This window comes from Stenella coeruleoalba (genome assembly GCF_951394435.1).
Source record: "Stenella coeruleoalba genome assembly, contig: scaffold_47, whole genome shotgun sequence".
Classification (NCBI taxonomy): Eukaryota; Metazoa; Chordata; class Mammalia; order Artiodactyla; family Delphinidae; genus Stenella; species Stenella coeruleoalba.
This window is the reverse complement of record NW_027646269.1, coordinates 2,210,490-2,235,015: the sequence shown is the minus strand read 5'-3', so window position 1 is coordinate 2,235,015 and position 24,526 is coordinate 2,210,490. Positions and strand designations below refer to the sequence as shown.

General features: G+C 44.0%; 1 long non-coding RNA gene across 47 annotated transcripts in view; it reads right to left on the bottom strand.

Annotated features, from left to right (window-relative positions):
- The window catches only part of LOC307181221, a 2,056,127-nt gene that overhangs the window by 462,087 nt on the left and 1,569,514 nt on the right, over positions 1–24,526 (bottom strand). For 3 of the 47 annotated variants that reach the window (XR_013826169.1, XR_013826127.1, XR_013826130.1), the window contains one exon: positions 7,134–7,219. The exons of the other annotated variants lie outside the window; for them this stretch is intronic. This is a non-coding gene — a long non-coding RNA (uncharacterized lncRNA). The remainder of the gene's footprint in view (positions 1–7,133; positions 7,220–24,526) is intronic. 47 annotated transcript variants of the gene reach the window in all.

The following is a 24,526-nucleotide window of genomic DNA, read 5'->3' as shown; positions in this document are numbered from 1 at the left end:
ATAGCGAGAACCAATGAGAGGCTAGCTGGAGGTGTCTGGACCGGCAAATTTAACTCTCATTTCCCACCAGGAAGAGGAATTAACCAAAGGCTCAGCATGCCGGGCCGGAACCAGATTAGGGCCTGAAGCCATCCTGCGGTGTTGCGGCCAGGTCACAAGAAAGCGAGTTGAAGAAAGGAGCTCAGGGGCACTGTAATTCACAAACCTGCAGAGTTATAAATGACAGCTATCGTCCAAAAATAGACTGAAGTAAGGCTGCCAAGAGGACTTGAAAGGGGGGCAGAATTGCAGGAAACCGATTTCAGGAGGTAGACTGGAATTGCATTGAAAGCATAGGAAAAGAGGCAGAACGTCCACAATGATGCACTTGGCCAAAAAGGGCATATGCGTTTTTTCCTGAATATATTCAGGAAAAAACGCATACGCCCTTTTTGGCCAACCAAGCAAGCTTGCAAAGGAAATCTGCACTACAATGAAGTCTCACTTCCCCCCGGTCAAAAGGGCCATCTGAAAAAAGTGTAAAATCCAGAAAGGCAACAGGCCATTGAGAACTGGGAGCCTTTTTATGCTGAAGGGCGGGATGTAAATTGCCAACAGACACTTGGGAGAAGTGTATGGTGTTTCCTGAAACATCTAAAAAACAAAGCAACAGAGCCCAGGGCACTTCCACTTATGGTCCTATAGCTTAGGGAAATTAAAATCAAAAAGACACAGCTTCCCAAAGTTTGGAACGGCTCTGTTTACAAGAACCTCGTTTACAGTACAAGTTCAACATCGCAGAAAGTGAAAAATGGATAAAGAAGTTGTGGTATTCACTTACAAAGCAATATCACTCAGCAATGAAATCTATGACATCAGGCCCTTAGCAGCACAATGAGTGGATTCAGGTATGATGATTCTAACTGAAATAAGTCACACAGAAAAAGAAACATCATCAGATATAAGTAATACACGGAATGGAAACTTGGCTACAGAGGAACTGAATTACAGAACAGAACAGGGTCTCAAATTTAGAAAGACAACTTATGCTTGCTTAAGGGTAAAGGTGAGTTGAGGTGCTGCATAAAACCAGAGATTGAAATGAGCATAGATAAAGTTCCTTAAGCCAAATATGGAATAGACAAGAGCTACTCCTTGCTCAACGAAATGGACTCAACACCGCATATTAAACGCCTAAGAATGTACCTGACTTCTAAGTATCTTAAAACCTATGGATTGCTATGTCTCCAAAAGAGAATCAAGCATGTGTACAGGGGCATAAACGCAGCAGTGATAGGATTGGAGAGGTTCGGTGAGCAAATGAAGACCCTTTGAAGTCATATTGCATGGTACCCATTCCACGGGTTTCAACTACCCAGGTTTAAGGTATTCTTCCTTCAGCTAAAACATGCATGTGGAACCTAGAGTATGATCAACCATGTGATCGGGAGACGTGTTCAAATATGTCTCAGTTTTCCTCCCCTGGTACTCGGGTGCAACATTCCAGACGCTTTACTAACACTCTCCCCACTTGGAGAGTCAGTCCCTTTAACCTCCTGTTTGGCCCAGTTTGCAATTTCTGCGGAAGATGAACAGGAATAGCGAGAACCAATGAGAGGCTAGCTGGAGGTGTCTGGACGGGCAAATTTAACTCTCATTTCCCACCAGGAAGAGGAATTAACCAAAGGCTCAGCATGCCGGGCCTGAACCAGATTAGGGCCTGAAGCCATCCTGCGGTGTTGCGGCCAGGTCACAAGAAAGCGAGTTGAAGAAAGGAGCTCAGGGGCACTGTAATTCACAAACCTGCAGAGTTATAAATGACAGCTATCGTCCAAAAATAGACTGAAGTAAGGCTGCCAAGAGGACTTGAAAGCGGGGCAGAATTGCAGGAAACCGATTTCAGGAGGTAGACTGGAATTGCATTGAAAGCATAGGAAAAGAGGCAGAACGTCCACAATGATGCACTTGGCCAAAAAGTGCGTATGCGTTTTTTCCTGAATATATTCAGGAAAAAACGCATACGCCCTTTTTGGCCAACCAAGCAAACTAGCGAAGGAAATCTGCACTACAATGAAGTCTCACTTCCCCCTGGTCAAAAGGGCCATCTGAAAAAAGTGTAAAATCCACAAAGGCAGGACAGGCCATGGAGAACTGGGAGCCTTGTTATGCTGATGGGCGGGATGTAAATTGCCAACAACCACTCGGGAGAAGTGTATGGTGTTTCCTGAAACATCTAAAAAACAAAGCAACAGAGCCTAGGGCACTGCCACTTATGGTCCTATAGCTTAGGGAAATTAAAATCAAAAAGACACAGCCACCCCAAAGTTTGGGACGCCTCTGTTTACAAGAACCTCGTTTACAGTACAAGTTCAACATCGCAGAAAGTGAAAAATGGATAAAGAAGTTGTGGTATTTACTTACAAAGCAATATCACTCAGCAATGAAATCTGTGTCATCAGGCCCTTAGCAGCACAATGAGTGGATTCAGGTATGATGATTCTAACAGAAGTAAGTCACACAGAAAAAGAAACATCATAAGATATCAGTAATACACGGAATGTAAACTTGGCTACACAGGAACTGAATTACAGAACAGAACAGGGACTCAAATTTAGAAAACCAACTTATGCTTGCTTAAGGGTAAAGGTGAGTTGGGGTGCTGCATAAAACCAGAGATTGAAATGAGCACAGATAAAGTTCCTTAAGTCAAATATGGAATAGACAAGAGCTACTCCTTGCTCAACGAAATGGACTCAACACCGCATATTAAACGCCTAAGAATGTACCTGACTAGTAAGTATCTTAAAACCTATGGATTGCTATGCCTCCGAAAGAGAATCAAGCATGTGTACAGGGGCATAAACGCAGCAGTGATAGGATTGGAGAGGTTCGGTGAGCAAATGAAGACCCTTTGAAGTCATATTGCATGGTACCCATTCCACGGGTTTCAACTACCCAGGTTTAAGGTATTCTTCCTTCAGCTAAAACATGCATGTGGTACCTAGAGTATGATCAACCATGTGATCGGGAGACGTGTTCAAATATGTCTCAGTTTTCGTACCCTGGTACTCGGGTGCAACATTCCAGACGCTTTACTAACACTCTCCCGACTTGGAGAGTCAGTCCCTTTAACCTCCTGTTTGGCCCAGTTTGCAATTTCTGCGGAAGATGAACAGGAATAGCGAGAACCAATGAGAGGCTAGCTGGAGGTGTCTGGACGGGCAAATTTAACTCTCATTTCCCACCAGGAAGAGGAATTAACCAAAGGCTCAGCATGCCGTGCCGGAACCAGATTAGGGCCTGAAGCCATCCTGCGGTGTTGCGGCCAGGTCACAAGAAAGCGAGTTGAAGAAAGGAGCTCAGGGGCACTGTAATTCACAAACCTGCAGAGTTATAAATGACAGCTATCGTCCAAAAATAGACTGAAGTAAGGCTGCCAAGAGGACTTGAAAGCGGGGCAGAATTGCAGGAAACCGATTTCAGGAGGTAGACTGGAATTGCATTGAAAGCATAGGAAAAGAGGCAGAACGTCCACAATGATGCACTTGGCCAAAAAGGGCGTATGCGTTTTTTCCTGAATATATTCAGGAAAAAACGCATACGCCCTTTTTGGCCAACCAAGCAAGCTTGCAAAGGAAATCTGCACTACAATGAAGTCTCACTTCCCCCCGGTCAAAAGGGCCATCTGAAAAAAGTGTAAAATCCAGAAAGGCAGGACAGGCCATGGAGAACTGGGAGCCTTGTTATGCTGATGGGCGGGATGTAAATTGCCAACAACCACTCGGGAGAAGTGTATGGTGTTTCCTGAAACATCTAAAAAACAAAGCAACAGAACCTAGGGCACTTCCACTTATGGTCCTATAGCTTAGGGAAATTAAAATCAAAAAGACACAGCCACCCCAAAGTTTGGAACGGCTCTGTTTACAAGAACCTCGTTTACAGTACAAGTTCAACATCGCAGAAAGTGAAAAATGGATAAAGAAGTTGTGGTATTTACTTACAAAGCAATATCACTCAGCAATGAAATCTGTGTCATCAGGCCCTTAGCAGCACAATGAGTGGATTCAGGTATGATGATTCTAACTGAAATAAGTCACACAGAAAAAGAAACATCATAAGATATCAGTAATACACGGAATGTAAACTTGGCTACACAGGAACTGAATTACAGAACAGAACAGGGTCTCAAATTTAGAAAACCAACGTATTCTTGCTTAAGGGTAAAGGTGAGTTGGGGTGCTGCATAAAACCAGAGATTGAAATGAGCACAGATAAAGTTCCTTAAGCCAAATATGGAATAGACAAGAGCTACTCCTTGCTCAACGAAATGGACTCAACACCCCATATTAAACGCCTAAGAATGTACCTGACTAGTAAGTACCTTAAAACCTATGGATTGCTATGTCTCCGAAAGAGAATCAAGCATGTGTACAGGGGCATAAACGCAGCAGTGATAGGATTGGAGAGGTTCGGTGAGCAAATGAAGACCCTTTGAAGTCATATTGCATGGTACCCATTCCACGGGTTTCAACTACCCAGGTTTAAGGTATTCTTCCTTCAGCTAAAACATGCATGTGGAACCTAGAGTATGATCAACCATGTGATCGGGAGACGTGTTCAAATATGTCTCAGTTTTCCTCCCCTGGTACTCGGGTGCAACATTCCAGACGCTTTACTAACACTCTCCCCACTTGGAGAGTCAGTCCCTTTAACCTCCTGTTTGGCCCAGTTTGCAATTTCTGCGGAAGATGAACAGGAATAGCGAGAACCAATGAGAGGCTAGCTGGAGGTGTCTGGACCGGCAAATTTAACTCTCATTTCCCACCAGGAAGAGGAATTAACCAAAGGCTCAGCATGCCGGGCCGGAACCAGATTAGGGCCTGAAGCCATCCTGCGGTGTTGCGGCCAGCTCAAAAGAAAGCGAGTTGAAGAAAGGAGCTCAGGGGCACTGTAATTCACAAACCTGCAGAGTTATAAATGACAGCTATCGTCCAAAAATAGACTGAAGTAAGGCTGCCAAGAGGACTTGAAAGGGGGGCAGAATTGCAGGAAACCGATTTCAGGAGGTAGACTGGAATTGCATTGAAAGCATAGGAAAAGAGGCAGAACGTCCACAATGATGCACTTGGCCAAAAAGGGCATATGCGTTTTTTCCTGAATATATTCAGGAAAAAACGCATACGCCCTTTTTGGCCAACCAAGCAAGCTTGCAAAGGAAATCTGCACTACAATGAAGTCTCACTTCCCCCCGGTCAAAAGGGCCATCTGAAAAAAGTGTAAAATCCAGAAAGGCAACAGGCCATTGAGAACTGGGAGCCTTTTTATGCTGAAGGGCGGGATGTAAATTGCCAACAGACACTTGGGAGAAGTGTATGGTGTTTCCTGAAACATCTAAAAAACAAAGCAACAGAGCCCAGGGCACTTCCACTTATGGTCCTATAGCTTAGGGAAATTAAAATCAAAAAGACACAGCTTCCCAAAGTTTGGAACGGCTCTGTTTACAAGAACCTCGTTTACAGTACAAGTTCAACATCGCAGAAAGTGAAAAATGGATAAAGAAGTTGTGGTATTCACTTACAAAGCAATATCACTCAGCAATGAAATCTATGACATCAGGCCCTTAGCAGCACAATGAGTGGATTCAGGTATGATGATTCTAACTGAAATAAGTCACACAGAAAAAGAAACATCATCAGATATCAGTAATACACGGAATGGAAACTTGGCTACACAGGAACTGAATTACAGAACAGAACAGGGTCTCAAATTTAGAAAGACAACTTATGCTTGCTTAAGGGTAAAGGTGAGTTGAGGTGCTGCATAAAACCAGAGATTGAAATGAGCATAGATAAAGTTCCTTAAGCCAAATATGGAATAGACAAGAGCTACTCCTTGCTCAACGAAATGGACTCAACACCGCATATTAAACGCCTAAGAATGTACCTGACTTCTAAGTATCTTAAAACCTATGGATTGCTATGTCTCCAAAAGAGAATCAAGCATGTGTACAGGGGCATAAACGCAGCAGTGATAGGATTGGAGAGGTTCGGTGAGCAAATGAAGACCCTTTGAAGTCATATTGCATGGTACCCATTCCACGGGTTTCAACTACCCAGGTTTAAGGTATTCTTCCTTCAGCTAAAACATGCATGTGGAACCTAGAGTATGATCAACCATGTGATCGGGAGACGTGTTCAAATATGTCTCAGTTTTCCTCCCCTGGTACTCGGGTGCAACATTCCAGACGCTTTACTAACACTCTCCCCACTTGGAGAGTCAGTCCCTTTAACCTCCTGTTTGGCCCAGTTTGCAATTTCTGCGGAAGATGAACAGGAATAGCGAGAACCAATGAGAGGCTAGCTGGAGGTGTCTGGACGGGCAAATTTAACTCTCATTTCCCACCAGGAAGAGGAATTAACCAAAGGCTCAGCATGCCGGGCCGGAACCAGATTAGGGCCTGAAGCCATCCTGCGGTGTTGCGGCCAGGTCACAAGAAAGCGAGTTGAAGAAAGGAGCTCAGGGGCACTGTAATTCACAAACCTGCAGAGTTATAAATGACAGCTATCGTCCAAAAATAGACTGAAGTAAGGCTGCCAAGAGGACTTGAAAGCGGGGCAGAATTGCAGGAAACCGATTTCAGGAGGTAGACTGGAATTGCATTGAAAGCATAGGAAAAGAGGCAGAACGTCCACAATGATGCACTTGGCCAAAAAGTGCGTATGCGTTTTTTCCTGAATATATTCAGGAAAAAACGCATACGCCCTTTTTGGCCAACCAAGCAAACTAGCGAAGGAAATCTGCACTACAATGAAGTCTCACTTCCCCCTGGTCAAAAGGGCCATCTGAAAAAAGTGTAAAATCCACAAAGGCAGGACAGGCCATGGAGAACTGGGAGCCTTGTTATGCTGATGGGCGGGATGTAAATTGCCAACAACCACTCGGGAGAAGTGTATGGTGTTTCCTGAAACATCTAAAAAACAAAGCAACAGAGCCTAGGGCACTGCCACTTATGGTCCTATAGCTTAGGGAAATTAAAATCAAAAAGACACAGCCACCCCAAAGTTTGGGACGCCTCTGTTTACAAGAACCTCGTTTACAGTACAAGTTCAACATCGCAGAAAGTGAAAAATGGATAAAGAAGTTGTGGTATTTACTTACAAAGCAATATCACTCAGCAATGAAATCTGTGTCATCAGGCCCTTAGCAGCACAATGAGTGGATTCAGGTATGATGACTCTAACTGAAGTAAGTCACACAGAAAAAGAAACATCATAAGATATCAGTAATACACGGAATGTAAACTTGGCTACACAGGAACTGAATTACAGAACAGAACAGGGACTCAAATTTAGAAAACCAACTTATGCTTGCTTAAGGGTAAAGGTGAGTTGGGGTGCTGCATAAAACCAGAGATTGAAATGAGCACAGATAAAGTTCCTTAAGTCAAATATGGAATAGACAAGAGCTACTCCTTGCTCAACGAAATGGACTCAACACCGCATATTAAACGCCTAAGAATGTACCTGACTAGTAAGTATCTTAAAACCTATGGATTGCTATGTCTCCGAAAGAGAATCAAGCATGTGTACAGGGGCATAAACGCAGCAGTGATAGGATTGGAGAGGTTCGGTGAGCAAATGAAGACCCTTTGAAGTCATATTGCATGGTACCCATTCCACGGGTTTCAACTACCCAGGTTTAAGGTATTCTTCCTTCAGCTAAAACATGCATGTGGTACCTAGAGTATGATCAACCATGTGATCGGGAGACGTGTTCAAATATGTCTCAGTTTTCGTACCCTGGTACTCGGGTGCAACATTCCAGACGCTTTACTAACACTCTCCCGACTTGGAGAGTCAGTCCCTTTAACCTCCTGTTTGGCCCAGTTTGCAATTTCTGCGGAAGATGAACAGGAATAGCGAGAACCAATGAGAGGCTAGCTGGAGGTGTCTGGACGGGCAAATTTAACTCTCATTTCCCACCAGGAAGAGGAATTAACCAAAGGCTCAGCATGCCGTGCCGGAACCAGATTAGGGCCTGAAGCCATCCTGCGGTGTTGCGGCCAGGTCACAAGAAAGCGAGTTGAAGAAAGGAGCTCAGGGGCACTGTAATTCACAAACCTGCAGAGTTATAAATGACAGCTATCGTCCAAAAATAGACTGAAGTAAGGCTGCCAAGAGGACTTGAAAGCGGGGCAGAATTGCAGGAAACCGATTTCAGGAGGTAGACTGGAATTGCATTGAAAGCATAGGAAAAGAGGCAGAACGTCCACAATGATGCACTTGGCCAAAAAGGGCGTATGCGTTTTTTCCTGAATATATTCAGGAAAAAACGCATACGTCCTTTTTGGCCAACCAAGCAAGCTTGCAAAGGAAATCTGCACTACAATGAAGTCTCACTTCCCCCCGGTCAAAAGGGCCATCTGAAAAAAGTGTAAAATCCAGAAAGGCAGGACAGGCCATGGAGAACTGGGAGCCTTGTTATGCTGATGGGCGGGATGTAAATTGCCAACAGACACTCGGGAGAAGTGTATGGTGTTTCCTGAAACATCTAAAAAACAAAACAACAGAACCTAGGGCACTTCCACTTATGGTCATATAGCTTAGGGAAATTAAAATCAAAAAGACACAGCCACCCCAAAGTTTGGAACGGCTCTGTTTACAAGAACCTCGTTTACAGTACAAGTTCAACATCACAGAAAGTGAAAAATGGATAAAGAACTTGTGGTACTTACGTACAATGCAGTATCACTCAGCAATGAAATCTATGTCATCAGGCCCTTAGCAGCATAATGAGTAGATTCAGGTACGATGATTCTAACTGAAGTAAGTCACACAGAAAAAGAAACATCATAAGATATCAGTAATACACGGAATGTAAACTTGGCTACACAGGAACTGAATTACAGAACAGAACAGGGTCTCAAATTTAGAAACCCAACTTATGCTTGCTTAAGGGTAAAGGTGAGTTGGGGTGCTGCATAAAACCAGAGATTGAAATGAGCACAGATAAAGTTCCTTAAGTCAAATATGGAATAGACAAGAGCTACTCCTTGCTCAACGAAATGGACTCAACACCGCATATTAAACGCCTAAGAATGTACCTGACTAGTAAGTATCTTAAAACCTATGGATTGCTATGTCTCCGAAAGAGAATCAAGCATGTGTACAGGGGCATAAACGCAGCAGTGATAGGATTGGAGAGGTTCGGTGAGCAAATGAAGACCCTTTGAAGTCATATTGCATGGTACCCATTACACGGGTCTTAACTCTCCAGGTTTAAGGTATTCTTCCTTCAGCTAAAACATGCATGTGGAACCCAAGTATGATCAACCATGTGAACGGGAGACGTGTTCAAATATGTCTCAGTTTTCCTCCCCTGGTACTCGGGTGCAACATTCCAGATGCTTTACTAACACTCTCCCCACTTGGAGAGTCACCGCCTTTAACCTCCTGTTAGGCCCAGTTTGCAATTTCTGCGGAAGATGAACAGGAATAGCGAGAACCAATGAGAGACTAGCTGGAGGTGTCTGGACGGGCAAATTTAACTCTCATTTCCCACCAGGAAGAGGAAATAACCAAAGGATCAGCGTGCCGTGCCGGAATCAGATTAGGGCCTGAAGCCATCCTGCGGTGTTGCGGCCAGGTCACAAGAAAGCGAGTTGAAGAAAGGAGCTCTGGGGCACTGTAATTCACAAACCTGCAGAGTTATAAATGACAGCTATCGTCCAAAAATAGACTGAAGTAAGGCTGCCAAGAGGACTTGAAAGCGGGGCAGAATTGCAGGAAACCGATTTCAGGAGGTAGACTGGAATTGCATTGAAAGCATAGGAAAAGAGGCAGAACGTCCACAATGATGCACTTGGCCAAAAAGGGCGTATGCGTTTTTTCCTGAATATATTCAGGAAAAAACGCATACGCCCTTTTTGGCCAACCAAGCAAGCTTGCAAAGGAAATCTGCACTACAATGAAGTCTCACTACCCCCCAGTCAAAAGGGCCATCTGAAAAAAGTGTAAAATCCAGAAAGGCAGGACAGGCCATGGAGAACTGGGAGCCTTGTTATGCTGATGGGCGGGATGTAAATTGCCAACAGACACTTGGGAGAAGTGTATGGTGTTTCCTGAAACATCTAAAAAAAAAAGCAACAGAGCCTAGGGCACTGCCACTTATGGTCCTATAGCTTAGGGAAATTAAAATCAAAAAGACACAGCCACCCCAAAGTTTGGGACGCCTCTGTTTACAAGAACCTCGTTTACAGTACAAGTTCAACATCGCAGAAAGTGAAAAATGGATAAAGAAGTTGTGGTATTTACTTACAAAGCAATATCACTCAGCAATGAAATCTATGTCATCAGGCCCTTAGCAGAACAATGAGTGGATTCAGGTATGATGATTCTAACTGAAGTAAGTCACACAGAAAAAGAAACATCATAAGATATCAGTAATACACGGAATGTAAACTTGGCTACACAGGAACTGAATTACAGTACAGAACAGGGTCTCAAATTTAGAAAACCAACTTATGCTTGCTTAAGGGTAAAGGTGAGTTGGGGTGCTGCATAAAACCAGAGATTGAAATGAGCACAGATAAAGTTCCTTAAGTCAAATATGGAATAGACAAGAGCTACTCCTTGCTCAACGAAATGGACTCAACACCGCATATTAAACGCCTAAGAATGTACCTGACTAGTAAGTATCTTAAAACCTATGGATTGCTATGTCTCTGAAAGAGAATCAAGCATGTGTACAGGGGCATAAACGCAGCAGTGATAGGATTGGAGAGGTTCGGTGAGCAAATGAAGACCCTTTGAAGTCATATTGCATGGTACCCATTACACGGGTCTTAACTCTCCAGGTTTAAGGTATTCTTCCTTCAGCTAAAACATGCATGTGGAACCCAAGTATGATCAACCATGTGAACGGGAGATGTGTTCAAATATGTCTCAGTTTTCCTCCCCTGGTACTCGGGTGCAACATTCCAGACGCTTTACTAACACTCTCCCCACTTGGAGAGTCACCGCCTTTAACCTCCTGTTTGGCCCAGTTTGCAATTTCTGCGGAAGATGAACAGGAATAGCGAGAACCAATGAGAGACTAGCTGGAGGTGTCTGGACGGGCAAATTTAACTCTCATTTCCCACCAGGAAGAGGAAATAACCAAAGGATCAGCGTGCCGTGCCGGAATCAGATTAGGGCCTGAAGCCATCCTGCGGTGTTGCGGGCAGGTCACAAGAAAGCGAGTTGAAGAAAGGAGCTCTGGGGCACTGTAATTCACAAACCTACAGAGTTATAAATGACAGCTATCGTCCAAAAATAGACTGAAGTAAGGCTGCCAAGAGGACTTGAAAGCGGGGCAGAATTGCAGGAAACCGATTTCAGGAGGTAGACTGGAATTGCATTGAAAGCATAGGAAAAGAGGCAGAACGTCCACAATGATGCACTTGGCCAAAAAGGGCGTATGCGTTTTTTCCTGAATATATTCAGGAAAAAACGCATACGCCCTTTTTGGCCAACCAAGCAAGCTTGCAAAGGAAATCTGCACTACAATGAAGTCTCACTTCCCCCCGGTCAAAAGGGCCATCTGAAAAAAGTGTAAAATCCAGAAAGGCAGGACAGGCCATGGAGAACTGGGAGCCTTGTTATGCTGATGGGCAGGATGTAAATTGCCAACAGACACTCTGGAGAAGTGTATGGTGTTTCCTGAAACATCTAAAAAACAAAGCAACAGAGCCTAGGGCACTGCCACTTATGGTCCTATAGCTTAGGGAAATTAAAATCAAAAAGACACAGCCACCCCAAAGTTTGGGACGCCTCTGTTTACAAGAACCTCGTTTACAGTACAAGTTCAACATCGCAGAAAGTGAAAAATGGATAAAGAAGTTGTGGTATTTACTTACAAAGCAATATCACTCAGCAATGAAATCTATGTCATCAGGCCCTTAGCAGAACAATGAGTGGATTCAGGTATGATGATTCTAACTGAAATAAGTCACACAGAAAAAGAAACATCATAAGATATCAGTAATACATGGAATGTAAACTAGGCTACACAGGAACTGAATTGCAGAACAGAACAGGGTCTCAAATTTAGAAAACCAACTTATGCTTGCTTAAGGGTAAAGGTGAGTTGGGGTGCTGCATAAAACCAGAGATTGAAATGAGCACAGATAAAGTTCCTTAAGTCAAATATGGAATAGACAAGAGCTACTCCTTGCTCAACGAAATGGACTCAACACCGCATATTAAACGCCTAAGAATGTACCTGACTAGTAAGTATCGTAAAACCTATGGATTGCTATGTCTCCAAAAGAGAATCAAGCATGTATGCAGAGGCATAAACGCAGCAGTGATAGGATTGGAGAGGTTCGGTGAGCAAATGAAGACCCTTTGAAGTCATATTGCATGGTACCCATTACACGGGTCTCAACTCTCCAGGTTTAAGGTATTCTTCCTTCAGCTAAAACATGCATGTGGAACCCAAGTATGATCAACCATGTGAACGGGAGACGTGTTCAAATATGTCTCAGTTTTCCTCCCCTGGTACTCGGGTGCAACATTCCAGACGCTTTACTAACACTCTCCCCACTTGGAGAGTCACCGCCTTTAACCTCCTGTTTGGCCCAGTTTGCAATTTCTGCGGAAGATGAACAGGAATAGTGAGAACCAATGAGAGGCTATCTGGAGGTGTCTGGACGGGCAAATGTAACTCTCATTTCCCACCAGGAAGAGGAAATAACCAAAGGCTCAGCGTGCCGTACCGGAACCAGATTAGGGCCTGAAGCCATCCTGCGGTGTTGCGGCCAGCTCACAAGAAAGCGAGTTGAAGAAAGGAGCTCAGGGGCACTGTAATTCACAAACCTGCAGAGTTATAAATGACAGCTATCGTCCAAAAATAGACTGAAGTAAGGCTGCCAAGAGGACTTGAAAGCGGGGCAGAATTACAGGAAACCGATTTCAGGAGGTAGACTGGAATTGCATTGAAAGCATAGGAAAAGAGGCAGAACGTCCACAATGATGCACTTGGCCAAAAAGGGCGTATGCGTTTTTTCCTGAATATATTCAGGAAAAAACGCATACGCCCTTTTTGGCCAACCAAGCAAGCTTGCAAAGGAAATCTGCACTACAATGAAGTCTCACTTCCCCCCGGTCAAAAGGGCCATATGAAAAAAGTGTAAAATCCAGAAAGGCAGGACAGGCCATGGAGAACTGGGAGCCTTGTTATGCTGATGGGCGGGATGTAAATTGCCAACAGACACTTGGGAGAAGTGTATGGTGTTTCCTGAAACATCTAAAAAACAAAGCAACAGAGCCTAGGGCACTGCCACTTATGGTCCTATAGCTTAGGGAAATTAAAATCAAAAAGACACAGCCACCCCAAAGTTTGGGACGCCTCTGTTTACAAGAACCTCGTTTACAGTACAAGTTCAACATCGCAGAAAGTGAAAAATGGATAAAGAAGTTGTGGTATTTACTTACAAAGCAATATCACTCAGCAATGAAATCTATGTCATCAGGCCCTTAGCAGAACAATGAGTGGATTCAGGTATGATGATTCTAACTGAAGTAAGTCACACAGAAAAAGAAACATCATAAGATATCAGTAATACATGGAATGTAAACTTGGCTACACAGGAACTGAATTACAGAACAGAACAGGGTCTCAAATTTAGAAAACCAACTTATGCTTGCTTAAGGGTAAAGATGAGTTGTGGTGCTGCATAAAACCAGAGATTGAAATGAGCACAGATAAAGTTCCTTAAGTCAAATATGGAATAGACAAGAGCTACTCCTTGCTCAACGAAATGGACTCAACACCCCATATTAAACGCCTAAGAATGTACCTGACTAGTAAGTATCATAAAACCTATGGATTGCTATGTCTCCGAAAGAGAATCAAGCATGTGTACAGGGGCATAAACGCAGCAGTGATAGGATTGGAGAGGTTCGGTGAGCAAATGAAGACCCTTTGAAGTCATATTGCATGGTACCCATTACACGGGTCTTAACTCTCCAGGTTTAAGGTATTCTTCCTTCAGCTAAAACATGCATGTGGAACCCAAGTATGATCAACCATGTGAACGGGAGACGTGTTCAAATATGTCTCAGTTTTCCTCCCCTGGTACTCGGGTGCAACATTCCAGACGCTTTACTAACACTCTCCCCACTTGGAGAGTCAGCGCCTTTAACCTCCTGTTTGGCCCAGTTTGCAATTTCTGCGCAAGATGAACAGGAATAGCGAGAACCAATGAGAGACTAGCTGGAGGTGTCTGGACGGGCAAATTTAACTCTCATTTCCCACCAGGAAGAGGAAATAACCAAAGGCTCAGCGTGCCGTGCCGGAACCAGATTAGGGCCTGAAGCCATCCTGTGGTGTTGCGGCCAGGTCACAAGAAAGCGAGTTGAAGAAAGGAGCTCAGGGGCACTGTAATTCACAAACCTGCAGAGTTATAAATGACAGCTATCGTCCAAAAATAGACTGAAGTAAGGCTGCCAAGAGGACTTGAAAGCGGGGCAGAATTGCAGGAAACCGATTTCAGGAGGTAGACTGGAATTGCATTGAAAGCATAGGAAAAGAGGCAGAACGTCCACAATGATGCACTTGGCCAAAAAGGGCATATGCGTTTTTTCCTGAATATATTCAGGAAAAAACGCATACGCCCTTTTTGGCCAACCAAGCAAGCTTGCAAAGGAAATCTGCACTACAGTGAAGTCTCACTTCCCCCCGGTCAAAAGGGCCATCTGAAAAAAGTGTAAAATCCAGAAAGGCAAGACAGGCCATGGAGAACTGGGAGCCTTGTTATGCTGATGGGCGGGATGTAAATTGCCAAGAACCACTCGGGAGAAGTGTATGGTGTTTCCTGAAACATCTAAAAAACAAAGCACCAGAGGCTAGGGCACTTCCACTTATGGTCCTATAGCTTAGGGAAATTAAAATCAAAAAGACACAGCCACCCCAAAGTTTGGGACGCCTCCGTTTACAAGAACCTCGTTTACCGTACAAGTTCAATATCACAGAAAGTGAAAAATGGATAAAGAACTTGTGGTACTTACGTACAATGCAGTATCACTCAGCAGTGAAATCTATGTCATCAGGCCCGTAGCAGCATAATGAGTGGATTCAGGTACGATGATTCTAACTGAAATAAGTCACACAGAAAAAGAAACATCATAAGATATCACTAATACACGGAATGTAAACTTGGCTACACAGGAACTGCATTCCAAAACAGAACAGGGTCTCAAATTTAGAAAACCAACTTATGCTTGCTTAAGGGGAAACGTGAGTTGAGCTGCTGCATAAAATCAGAGATTGAAATGAGCACAGATAAAGTTCCTTAAGCCAAATATGGAATAGACAAGAGCTACTCTTTGCTCAACGAAATGGACTCAACACCCCATATTAAACGCCTAAGAATGTACCTGACTAGTAAGTATCTTAAAACCTATGGATTGCTATGTCTCCAAAAGAGAATCAAGCGTGTGTACAGGGGCATAAACGCAGCAGTGATAGGATTGGAGAGGTTCGGTGAGCAAATGAAGACCCTTTGAAGTCATATTGCATGGTACCCTTTCCACGGGTTTCAACTACCCAGGTTTAAGGTATTCTTCCTTCAGCTAAAACATGCATGTGGAACCTAGAGTATGATCAACCATGTGATCGGGAGACGTGTTCAAATATGTCTCAGTTTTCCTCCCCTGGTACTCGGGTGCAACATTCCAGATGCTTTACTAACACTCTCCCAACTTGGAGAGTCAGTCCCTTTAACCTCCTGTTTGGCCCAGTTTGCAATTTCTGCGGAAGATGAACAGGAATAGCGAGAACCAATGAGAGGCTAGCTGGAGGTGTCTGGACGGGCAAATTTAACTCTCATTTCCCACCAGGAAGTGGAAATAACCAAAGGCTCAGTGTGCCGTGCCGGAACCAGATTAGGGCCTGAAGACATCCTGCGGTGTTGCTGCCAGCTCAAAAGAAAGCGAGTTGAAGAAAGGAGCTCAGGGGCACTGTAATTCACAAACCTGCAGAGTTATAAATGACAGCTATCGTCCAAAAATATACTGAAGTAAGGCTGCCAAGAGGACTTGAAAGCGGGGCAGAATTGCAGGAAACCGATTTCAGGAGGTAGACTGGAATTGCATTGAAAGCATAGGAAAAGAGGCAGAACGTCCACAATGATGCACTTGGCCAAAAAGGGCGTATGCGTTTTTTCCTGAATATATTCAGGAAAAAACGCATACGCCCTTTTTGGCCAGCCAAGCAAGCTTGCAAAGGAAATCTGCACTACAATGAAGTCTCACTTTCCCCCCGGTCAAAAGGGCCATCTGAAAAAAGTGTAAAATCCAGAAAGGCAGGACAGGCCATGGAGAACTGGAAGCCTTGTTATGCTGAAGGGCGGGATGTAAATTGCCAACAACCACTCGGGAGAAGTGTATGGTGTTTCCTGAAACATCTAAAAAACAAAGCAACAGAGCCTAGGGCACTTCCACTTATGGTCCTATAGCTTAGGGAATTTAAAATCAAAAAGACACAGCCACCCCAAAGTTTGGAACGGCTCTGTTTACAAGAACCTCGATTACAGTACAAGTTCAACATCGCAGAAAGTGAAAAATGGATAAAAAAGTTGTGGTATTTACTTACAAAGCAATATCACTCAGCAATGAAATCTGTGTCATCAGGCCCTTAGCAGCACAATGAGTGGATTCAGGTATGATGATTCTAACTGAAATAAGTCACACAGAAAAAGAAACATCATAAGATATCAGTAATACACGGAATGGAAACTTGGCTACACAGGAACTGAATTACAGAACAGAACAGGGTCTCAAATTTAGAAAACCAACTTATGCTTGCTTAAGGGGAAAGGTGAGTTGGGGTGCTGCATAAAACCAGAGATTGAAATGAGCACAGATAAAGTTCCTTAAACCAAATATGGAATAGACAAGAGCTACTCCTTGCTCAACGAAATGGACTCAACACCGCATATTAAACGCCTAAGAATGTACCTGACTAGTAAGTATCTTAAAACCTATAGATTGCTATGTCTCCGAAAGAGAATCAAACATGTGTACAGGGGCATAAACGCAGCAGTGATAGGATTGGAGAGGTTCGGTGAGCAAATGAAGACCCTTTGAAGTCATATTGCATGGTACCCATTCCACGGGTTTCAACTACCCAGGTTTTAGGTATTCTTCCTTCAGCTAAAACATGCATGAGGAACCCAGAGTATGATCAACCATGTCATCGGGAGACGTGTTCAAATATGTTTCAGTTTTCCTCCCCTGGTACTCGGGTGCAACATTCCAGACGCTTTACTAACACTCTCCCCACTTGGAGAGTCAGTCCCTTTAACCTCCTGTTTGGCCCAGTTTGCAATTTCTGCGGAAGATGAAAAGGAATAGCGAGAACCAATGAGAGGCTAGCTGGAGGTGTCTGGACGGGCAAATTTAACTCTCATTTCCCACCAGGAAGAGGAACTAACCAAAGGCCCAGCGTGCCGTGCCGGAACCAGATTAGGGCCTGAAGCCATCCTGCGGTGTTGCGGCCAGCTCAAAAGAAAGCGCGTTGAAGAAAGGAGCTCAGGGGCACTGTAATTCACAAACCTGCAGAGTTATAAATGACAGCTATCGTCCAGAAATAGACTGAAGTAAGGCTGCCAAGAGGACTTGAAAGCGGGGCAGAATTGCAGGAAACCGATTTCAGGAGGTAGACTGGAATTGCATTGAAAGCATAGGAAAAGAGGCAGAACGTCCACAATGATGCACTTGGCCAAAAAGGGCGTATGCGTTTTTTCCTGAATATATTCAGGAAAAAACGCATACGCCCTTTTTGGCCAACCAAGCAAGCTTGCAAATGAAATCTACACTACAATGAAGTCTCACTTCCCCCCGGTCAAAAGGGCCATCTGAAAAAAGTGTAAAATCCAGAAAGGCAGGACAGGCCATGGAGAACTGGGAGCCTTGTTATGGTGATGGGCGGGATGTAAATTGCCAACAACCACTCAGGAGAAGTGTATGGTGTTTCCTGAAACATCTATAAAACAAAGCAACAGAGCCTAGGGCACTTCCACTTATGGTCCTATAGCTTAGGGAAATTAAAATCAAAAAGACACAGCCACCCCAAAGTTTGGAACGGCTCTGTTTACAAGAACCTCGTTTACAGTACAAGTTCAACATCGCAGAAAGTGAAAAATGGATAAAGAAGTTGTGGTATTTACTTACAAAGCAATATCACTCAGCAATGAAATCTGTGTCATCAGGCCCTTAGCAGCACAATGAGTGGATTCAGGTATGAAGATTCTAACTGAAATAAGTCACACAGAAAAAGAAACATCATAAGATATCAGTAATACACGGAATGGAAACTTGGCTACACAGGAACTGAATTACAGAACAGAACAGGGTCTCAAATTTAGAAAACCAACTTATTCTTGCTTAAGGGGAAAGGTGAGTTGGGGTGCTGCATAAAACCAGAGATTGAAATGAGCACAGATAAAGTTCCTTAAGCCAAATATGGAATAGACAAGAGCTACTCCTTGCTCAACGAAATGGACTCAACACCCCATATTAAACGCCTAAGAATGTACCTGACTAGTAAGTATCTTAAAACCTATGGATTGCTATGTCTCCGAAAGACAATCAAGCATGTGTACAGGGGCATAAACGCAGCAGTGATAGGATTGGAGAGATGCGATGAGCAAATGAAGACCCTTTGAAGTCATATTGCATGGTACCCATTCCACGGGTTTCAACTACCCAGGTTTTAGGTATTCTTCCTTCAGCTAAAACATGCATGAGGAACCCAGAGTATGATCAACCATGTCATCGGGAGACGTGTTCAAATATGTCTCAGTTTTCCTCCCCTGGTACTCGGGTGCAACATTCCAGACGCTTTACTAACAGTCTCCCCACTTGGAGAGTCAGTCCCTTTAACCTCCTGTTTGGCCCAGTTTGCAATTTCTGCGGAAGATGAACAGGAATACCGAGAACCAATGAGAGGCTAGCTGGAGGTGTCTGGACGGGCAAATTTAACTCTCATTTCCCACCAGGAAGAGGAATTAACCAAAGGCTCAGCATGCCGGGCCGGAAACAGATTAGGGCCTGAAGCCATCCTGTGGTGTTGCGGCCAGGTCACAAGAAAGCGAGTTGAAGAAAGGAGCTCAGGGGCACTGTAATTCACAAACCTGCAGAGTTATAAATGACAGCTATCGTCCAAAAATAGACTGAAGTAAGGCTGCCAAGAGGACTTGAAAGCGGGGCAGAATTGCAGGAAACCGATTTCAGGAGGTAGACTGGAATTGCATTGAAAGCATAGGAAAAGAGGCAGAACGTCCACAATGATGCACTTGGCCAAAAAGGGCGTATGCGTTTTTTCCTGAATATATTCAGGAAAAAACGCATACGCCCTTTTTGGCCAACCAAGCAAGCTTGCAAAGGAAATCTGCACTACAATGAAGTCTCACTTCCCCCCGGTCAAAAGGGCCATCTGAAAAAAGTGTAAAATCCAGAAAGGCAGGACAGGCCATGGAGAACTGGGAGCCTTGTTATGCTGATGGGCGGGATGTAAATTGCCAACAGACACTTGGGAGAAGTGTATGGTGTTTCCTGAAACATCTGAAAAACAAAGCAACAGAGCCTAGGGCACTTCCACTTATGGTCCTATAGCTTAGGGAAATTAAAATCAAAATGACACAGCCACCCCAAAGTTTGGGACGCCTCCGTTTACAAGAACCTCGTTTACCGTACAAGTTCTATATCACAGAAAGTTAAAAATGGATAAAGAACTTGTGGTACTTACGTACAATGCAGTATCACTCAGCAATGAAATCTATGTCATCAGGCCTGTAGCAGCATAATGAGTGGATTCAGGTACGATGATTCTAACTGAAATAAGTCACACAGAAAAAGAAACATCATAAGATATCACTAATACACGGAATGTAAACTTGGCTACACAGGAACTGCATTCCAAAACAGAACAGGGTCTCAAATTTAGAAAACCAACTTATGCTTGCTTAAGGGGAAAGGTGAGTTGGGGTGCTGCATAAAACCAGAGATTGAAATGAGCACAGATAAAGTACCTTAAGCCAAATATGGAATAGACAAGAGCTACTCCTTGCTCAACGAAATGGACTCAACACCCCATATTAAACGCCTAAGAATGTACCTGGCTAGTAAGTATCTTAAAACCTATGGATTGCTATGTCTCCAAAAGAGAATCAAGCGTGTGTACAGGGGCATAAACGCAGCAGTGATAGGATTGGAGAGGTTCGGTGAGCAAATGAAGACCCTTTGAAGTCATATTGCATGGTACCCATTACACGGGTCTCAACTCTCCAGGTTTAAGGTATTCTTCCTTCAGCTAAAACATGCATGTGGAACCCAGAGTATGATCAACCATGTGAATGGGAGACGTGTTCAAATATGTCTCCGTTTTCCTCCCCTGGTACTCCGGTGCAACATTCCAGATGCTTTACTAACACTCTCCCGACTTGGAGAGTCAGTCCCTTTAACCTCCTGTTTGGCCCAGTTTGCAATTTCTGCGGAAGATGAACAGGAATAGCGAGAACCAATGAGAGGCTAGCTGGAGGTGTCTGGACGGGCAAATTTAACTCTCATTTCCCACCAGGAAGAGGAAATAACCAAAGGCTCAGCATGCCGGGCCGGAAACAGATTACGGCCTGAAGCCATCATGCGGTGTTGCGGCCAGGTCACAAGGAAGCGAGTTGAAGAAAGGAGCTCAGGGGCACTGTAATTCACAAACCTGCAGAGTTATAAATGACAGCTATCGTCCAAAAATAGACTGAAGTAAGGCTGCCAAGAGGACTTGAAAGCGGGGCAGAATTGCAGGAAACCGATTTCAGGAGGTAGACTGGAATTGCATTGAAAGCATAGGAAAAGAGGCAGAACGTCCACAATGATGCACTTGGCCAAAAAGGGCGTATGCGTTTTTTCCTGAATATATTCAGGAAAAAACGCATACGCCCTTTTTGGCCAACCAAGCAAGCTTGCAAATGAAATCTACACTACAATGAAGTCTCACTTCCCCCCGGTCAAAAGGGCCATCTGAAAAAAGTGTAAAATCCAGAAAGGCAGGACAGGCCATGGAGAACTGGGAGCCTTGTTATGGTGATGGGCGGGATGTAAATTGCCAACAACCACTCAGGAGAAGTGTATGGTGTTTCCTGAAACATCTATAAAACAAAGCAACAGAGCCTAGGGCACTTCCACTTATGGTCCTATAGCTTAGGGAAATTAAAATCAAAAAGACACAGCCACCCCAAAGTTTGGAACGGCTCTGTTTACAAGAACCTCGTTTACAGTACAAGTTCAACATCGCAGAAAGTGAAAAATGGATAAAGAAGTTGTGGTATTTACTTACAAAGCAATATCACTCAGCAATGAAATCTGTGTCATCAGGCCCTTAGCAGCACAATGAGTGGATTCAGGTATGAAGATTCTAACTGAAATAAGTCACACAGAAAACGAAACATCATAAGATATCAGTAATACACGGAATGGAAACTTGGCTACACAGGAACTGAATTACAGAACAGAACAGGGTCTCAAATTTAGAAAACCAACTTATTCTTGCTTAAGGGTAAAGGTGAGTTGGGGTGCTGCATAAAACCAGAGATTGAAATGAGCACAGATAAAGTTCCTTAAGCCAAATATGGAATAGACAAGAGCTACTCCTTGCTCAACGAAATGGACTCAACACCCCATATTAAACGCCTAAGAATGTACCTGACTAGTAAGTATCTTAAAACCTATGGATTGCTATGTCTCCGAAAGACAATCAAGCATGTGTACAGGGGCATAAACGCAGCAGTGATAGGATTGGAGAGATGCGATGAGCAAATGAAGACCCTTTGAAGTCATATTGCATGGTACCCATTCCACGGGTTTCAACTACCCAGGTTTTAGGTATTCTTCCTTCAGCTAAAACATGCATGAGGAACCCAGAGTATGATCAACCATGTCATCGGGAGACGTGTTCAAATATGTCTCAGTTTTCCTCCCCTGGTACTCGGGTGCAACATTCCAGACGCTTTACTAACACTCTCCCCACTTGGAGAGTCAGTCCCTTTAACCTCCTGTTTGGCCCAGTTTGCAATTTCTGCGGAAGATGAACAGGAATACCGAGAACCAATGAGAGGCTAGCTGGAGGTGTCTGGACGGGCAAATTTAACTCTCATTTCCCACCAGGAAGAGGAATTAACCAAAGGCTCAGCATGCCGGGCCGGAACCAGATTAGGGCCTGAAGCCATCCTGTGGTGTTGCGGCCAGGTCACAAGAAAGCGAGTTGAAGAAAGGAGCTCAGGGGCACTGTAATTCACAAACCTGCAGAGTTATAAATGACAGCTATCGTCCAAAAATAGACTGAAGTAAGGCTGCCAAGAGGACTTGAAAGCGGGGCAGAATTGCAGGAAACCGATTTCAGGAGGTAGACTGGAATTGCATTGAAAGCATAGGAAAAGAGGCAGAACGTCCACAATGATGCACTTGGCCAAAAAGGGCGTATGCGTTTTTTCCTGAATATATTCAGGAAAAAACGCATACGCCCTTTTTGGCCAACCAAGCAAGCTTGCAAAGGAAATCTGCACTACAATGAAGTCTCACTTCCCCCCGGTCAAAAGGGCCATCTGAAAAAAGTGTAAAATCCAGAAAGGCAGGACAGGCCATGGAGAACTGGGAGCCTTGTTATGCTGATGGGCGGGATGTAAATTGCCAACAGACACTTGGGAGAAGTGTATGGTGTTTCCTGAAACATCTGAAAAACAAAGCAACAGAGCCTAGGGCACTTCCACTTATGGTCCTATAGCTTAGGGAAATTAAAATCAAAATGACACAGCCACCCCAAAGTTTGGGACGCCTCCGTTTACAAGAACCTCGTTTACCGTACAAGTTCTATATCACAGAAAGTTAAAAATGGATAAAGAACTTGTGGTACTTACGTACAATGCAGTATCACTCAGCAATGAAATCTATGTCATCAGGCCTGTAGCAGCATAATGAGTGGATTCAGGTACGATGATTCTAACTGAAATAAGTCACACAGAAAAAGAAACATCATAAGATATCACTAATACACGGAATGTAAACTTGGCTACACAGGAACTGCATTCCAAAACAGAACAGGGTCTCAAATTTAGAAAACCAACTTATGCTTGCTTAAGGGGAAAGGTGAGTTGGGGTGCTGCATAAAACCAGAGATTGAAATGAGCACAGATAAAGTACCTTAAGCCAAATATGGAATAGACAAGAGCTACTCCTTGCTCAACGAAATGGACTCAACACCCCATATTAAACGCCTAAGAATGTACCTGGCTAGTAAGTATCTTAAAACCTATGGATTGCTATGTCTCCAAAAGAGAATCAAGCGTGTGTACAGGGGCATAAACGCAGCAGTGATAGGATTGGAGAGGTTCGGTGAGCAAATGAAGACCCTTTGAAGTCATATTGCATGGTACCCATTCCACGGGTTTCAACTACCCAGGTTTAAGGTATTCTTCCTTCAGCTAAAACATGCATGTGGAACCTAGAGTATGATCAACCATGTGATCGGGAGACGTGTTCAAATATGTCTCAGTTTTCGTACCCTGGTACTCGGGTGCAACATTCCAGACGCTTTACTAACACTCGCCCGACTTGGAGAGTCAGTCCCTTTAACCTCCCGTTTGGCCCAGTTTGCAATTTCTGCGGAAGATGAACAGGAATAGCGAGAACCAATGAGAGGCTATCTGGAGGTGTCTGGACGGGCAAATGTAACTCTCATTTCCCACCAGGAAGAGGAAATAACCAAAGGATCAGCGTGCCGTGCCGGAATCAGATTAGGGCCTGAAGCCATCCTGCGGTGTTGCGGCCAGGTCACAAGAAAGCGAGTTGAAGAAAGGAGCTCTGGGGCACTGTAATTCACAAACCTGCAGAGTTATAAATGACAGCTATCGTCCAAAAATAGACTGAAGTAAGGCTGCCAAGAGGACTTGAAAGCGGGGCAGAATTGCAGGAAACCGATTTCAGGAGGTAGACTGGAATTGCATTGAAAGCATAGGAAAAGAGGCAGAACGTCCACAATGATGCACTTGGCCAAATAGGGCGTATGCGTTTTTTCCTGAATATATTCAGGAAAAAACGCATACGCCCTTTTTGGCCAACCAAGCAAGCTTGCAAAGGAAATCTGCACTACAATGAAGTCTCACTTCCCCCCGGTCAAAAGGGCCATCTGAAAAAAGTGTAAAATCCAGAAAGGCAGGACAGGCCATGGAGAACTGGGAGCCTTGTTATGCTGATGGGCGGGATGTAAATTGCCAACAACCACTCGGGAGAAGTGTATGGTGTTTCCTGAAACATCTAAAAAACAAAGCAACAGAACCTAGGGCACTTCCACTTATGGTCCTATAGCTTAGGGAAATTAAAATCAAAAAGACACAGCCACCCCAAAGTTTGGAATGGCTCTGTTTACAAGAACCTCGTTTAGAGTACAAGTTCAACATCGCAGAAAGTGAAAAATGGATAAAGAAGTTGTGGTATTTACTTACAAAGCAATATCA